The 4,537-nt window shown below is 47.6% G+C and overlaps 1 protein-coding gene across 3 annotated transcripts in view; it reads left to right on the top strand.

Annotated features, from left to right (window-relative positions):
- Positions 1 to 516: 516 nt before the first annotated feature.
- Positions 517 to 4,537, top strand: part of LOC135817913 (uncharacterized) — a 68,054-nt gene continuing 64,033 nt past the window's right edge. For 2 of the 3 annotated variants that reach the window (XM_065331210.1, XM_065331213.1), the window contains exon 1: positions 3,245 to 3,612. The gene's annotated coding sequence lies outside the window, so the exon portion shown is untranslated. Of the gene's footprint in view, positions 832 to 3,244; positions 3,613 to 4,537 lie in introns of those variants that run through there. The other variant, XM_065331211.1, reaches the window with a different exon arrangement.

Raw genomic sequence — 4,537 nt, 5'->3', positions numbered from 1 at the left:
AATCATTACTGTTCTATTGCCAAATGTATTACACACACACACACCGACACACACACACACACACACACACACACACACACACACACACTGAGGTCCTTTCAGAGCAACCTCAGTGGATCGCAAGGAGGTAATACTGAAGGATCAACTGAGGAAACGTGTCCCCCATCTGAGTTGCTCGCCTGGCTCTTGGTGGTTCTAAGTACTAAGTGCAGCGCTTTGCGTGTGGCCTCAGATCGTGACTTTTCTATTCACACCAGCCTTGAGGCGTTACCGGTGAACGGAGCGGGACGCACTGCTGCTACCCAATGGTAACCCTTGTCCCGGATGATACAATAATCAGGTACTTGATAGACTAAGTAATAGTTGTTACACGCGAGATCTCCGCGCTGCAAATGTGTTCAGGCGATGAACTAGCTGTGCGGAGGGTAATGTGTTCATCTGTTGTGGGCAAAACGGTGATAAGTGCATCCATTTAAAAGTGCAAGACGAACGTGATATCGAGCCTATAGAGCAGGAACCTCCGACCCTCACACACCTCCTGATCAATGCCACATGTCCAAGAACAGGCCAACAATGGAGATTGTCGGGCATCTGAGCGTCATCTTTCCAGCACACTGCTTATGGTGACAGCCGCATCGCGTGGACTTCTGCGAGTGCAACTGAATGGAGATCAGGATGGACACTATTACCATTGCACGATTGCACTGGTCTCCATTGTCCAAGCTAGGGTATACGTTTTCATCTGTTGTGCAGGAGCCACAGAAATTAAATTTATTAACTACGTTCAACACCCTTCTGACAGCACTTGAGAACTCCTTGAAACGCTTGACGGTAAGAGATTTCCACATCGAAGTGTATCCTCCACTTTGCTATACATGTATCGTAGATGTGTGTACACTGTGCAAACAACCATTTCGTGTTCTGGTCTTTCCTTGAGTGCGGCGGTATAATGATTCCTCGTGTCAACATGGTGTTAGCGGGAGACAATTACCATCTAGGGTTCTGTGGTTTTTGAGAGAAGTGGCATTCATTGAGGTTCAAAGACTTGTTGACGAAATATTTGTCTTCCTGTTCTGGATGATTAGCTCAATCTCATTCGAAGTAACACTACACTCTTTGTAATCACATATTGCAAGTGGTTACCAATTAGCACACAATGCGAAAGGATAATGAATACTGCTTCAGAATAACTAATATCTATGGTCCCGTTTATGGCTGTGTTTGGTGCTCATGATCGCACACATACACAGTACATACACATGTGGATCTACCTGTGTACTTCCCACAAGGCATTGGTTTAGTGATATCTGAATGCTTTCAAGACTGTGATGGAGATAAACAATTGCACACATTTCCAGACTGCCGCCCTGTCTGCAATGACACATACAGAACTGCCCTCCACTCGATATCAATGACTACCTAGTGCCTACATTGTACATGAATACCACTGTACCTTTCGCAATCAAGACTAAGATTAATCCTCGCTCTAGGTTGTGTGAACTCGGATGGTGAGCCAATGTACTCATGGACAATACATGATTCTAATAAAAAGAAGGAAGGACACAATTTGACCAGTTCTGACTAACCATCCGCCAACGTAACAATATCATTATACAGTCATCTAGTGTGATAACAAGGCACAAACCTGACAGGAAGTACTGAGACATTCAACGACCTGACACCTACATGTATATGTAGCTCCTACACATCTACGAGGCGCAAACCATCAGCCGTCCAAATTGGAAAGCTCAGGTTAGGAAGCGTCCAATGGGGGGAAGGAAAGCGCAGCGAAGAAGAGCACGAGCTACAATGTACGTCCCACTCTAACAAAGAATGCCGAAAGTTACTGGATGGTGACGAAACTAGTAAGACAATTGTACACACCAGTCTGACTATAACTCGACGACGCGAAGCAACAGACCACCCAATGGGGAGGCTCAAGTTTATGTTACAAACATACTTCGAAGTGGAAAGGAGAAACTAAGCGAAAGACGAATTGTGACAAACCGAAAATATGAAGCTTCAAGGTTGTTGATTTCGTCTCGTAGATGTCAGGTCATTGAATGTCTCAGGACTCCCTGTAAGAGGTTTGTGGTCCGCGTCCTCTTTATCTAGGCTGTAGCATACGCGAATTCGTCAATCTTAGTCGCCATTATTCAGAACGTTTCCCTGAGTGTATAGCCAACAGGCCAGGACTGGCGGAAGCATGCAGTTTCGTCTCTCTGATTGGTCCGTCCCTACTGTGCCTAGTCTGTCATACAGTGTGTATGATATGGTGGGTACACATGACCTCCTCAGCAGTAAACACCCGTCGGTAGCCAAAAGTTGGTCCGGCCATGTCCGGCTATGTCCGGCCATGTCCGGCTATGTCCGGCCATGTCCGGCCATGGTCTGACCAAACGGAGCGGTTTCGCCGGGCTTGCAGGCCTATGGCCTTCTTACAGGGTTCCCATGGTGGAGTTGCAAGCAGCTGGCGCGAAGAGCAGGCAAGGTATGATGGGATCACAATATTATGTTAACACGTAGTGGAGTCCCAGATACATGTATGGGCCGCTGTCACCGATACTAGTACACCTGAGTTTCACTGTCTCTTGTGAGAATGTACCTGTTAGAAACTGACAATGTATGGGGACTGCTCAATTCAGTGTCATTCGATTCTGACTCGTAGCTGGAGTGTATGTGGCCATGGCATGGGGCATCAGGCAAGGGTTAGAGAGGCTGTTTTAACACGGGACGTGTGGCGTGCGATGGCCGATTCGCCGTAGCTTTTCCTGACGCATCCTACTAGTACCTGTCTCTGTCGACTTGCAGACAGAATATTTGATTTCCGCGCTACCTACCATGTCAGGCAGTTGTACCTATTGAGGTTAAGGGTTCTCTCCATTCGCCAATGTTCCACGCGTTCCGTTCAGCGCAGCTATACAGCGGCTACTCTGCACGACGCGGTCTGGGCAAAGGGGAAAGTGGACACCATTCCCACAACATTGGGCCACATCGGACCGCACGTTCAATTGCGAAAACCTGTGCACTGCTGTGCAAAAGTCAGCAATATCCAGGAGAACAGTGGAGTCGCAGGCTTGACCGCTTCACGGAGTTTCTCACGCTTGGTCCAGGCTTAGCCAGTAGAGGAGTGGACTGAGGCAATGACAAGATAGCTTTTACTGTCGACATGTCAGGTTTACATTGGTCCCAGACCGGAGCTGCAGCAGCTCAGCACGTGTACGCCTGACAAGTGTCGTTCATTGGCTGATGGTCCAAGCCCCCTGCGCCTCTTCGCCTGCCACTGCGCCAGTCCAGGCTTGGCAGCTCCCACATGCATCACGTGCTGGAACCAGCGACCGCACACCGACAGGCAAGGAGGTCGTTGGTCCCGGCTCGGGATTCGCGAAGCTTGCCTGCCTATAAAACCGTCCCTATCAAGCCGCTGAGAGATCACTAACAAAGAAGTTTTCTCTTCTCCTCTTTCAAAACTCTGTTCCTCGTCGTAGCAAGATAATATTCAAGTCGGCTAAATCATGGCTAACCGTGATGTGATCGTCGCGTGCCTCTGCACCCTCCTAGCCCTGAACGACTGTCTACTGTCTCTCTCTGCTCACGCGTCGCTCATCGACGGTAAGCATGATACTGGCTATAGTTTGCGCCTGCCAATAGATTGCATGACATTGTTCAGAGTTATAATATTATTAGTATTTTATTACTTCGAAGTTCTAGTAAGATACGCAAGAATGAATCAGTGGTGTGAACCATTGTTCATCTCACACTGACAAATGTTTCGATGTTCCTCGTCGTATCGATCCCGTTTCTAAGCTCTGGAAAATCTTTCTAAAATATCGGTTTTATGTACATGTACGTGCGATTCTCGCTGCGTAGTCGGTAACCGATTTTAGATTGAACAAATGAACAACTTGCTGTAGTCTGGATGAGAGGTTGCGGTTGTTACTCGTGTCAACGGCAGTCCACTCCGCACTGTAGGTGGACAAGCATTGGAAGACCCGCTGTCGTTTATTCCCATCAATCGTCTATTTGTCTCGGCTAGGCAGTCCCCCTTGCGCTCGGTTCATTATCACGAAACGTCCCAATTGGGAATTGCTATTGTCTCCCGTGCATGCTGCATAGTACTACTACAATATTGTAGTAATAATAATAATAATTATTATTATTATTAGTATTACTTCTGTAGCGTAGACTGAAGGAAATGCATGGCGAGTGCAATTGTCGATCGAGGAGTACATGATTGTACATGTACACCCTGCTGGGTGAGTGTGTTCTGGCGCGTTCGAACCTCAGCAGCGTCGTGTTCTCTCAGCGTGAGTCCGTGAGAAAACTCGATTAGCAAAATTAGCAGCGTGTTCGGGCACTTGAGTTCCGTGTACGTCTCGTCATTTTCCTGATTGACTCTTGCTCAGCTGCCGTTGAAATGCTCCACACGCAGACAGATTCCCAGGCTGGTAGCATCTGTGATCAGACTGCTAATTATTTGAAATCAACAACACGAATCCCTGCAGTCGCCAATTTTCTGCTTTTTCGAACATTCCTC

This window comes from Sycon ciliatum, chromosome 5 (genome assembly GCF_964019385.1).
Source record: "Sycon ciliatum chromosome 5, ocSycCili1.1, whole genome shotgun sequence".
NCBI classification, from domain to species: Eukaryota; Metazoa; Porifera; class Calcarea; order Leucosolenida; family Sycettidae; genus Sycon; species Sycon ciliatum.
This window is presented reverse-complemented; position numbering and strand designations above follow the sequence as displayed.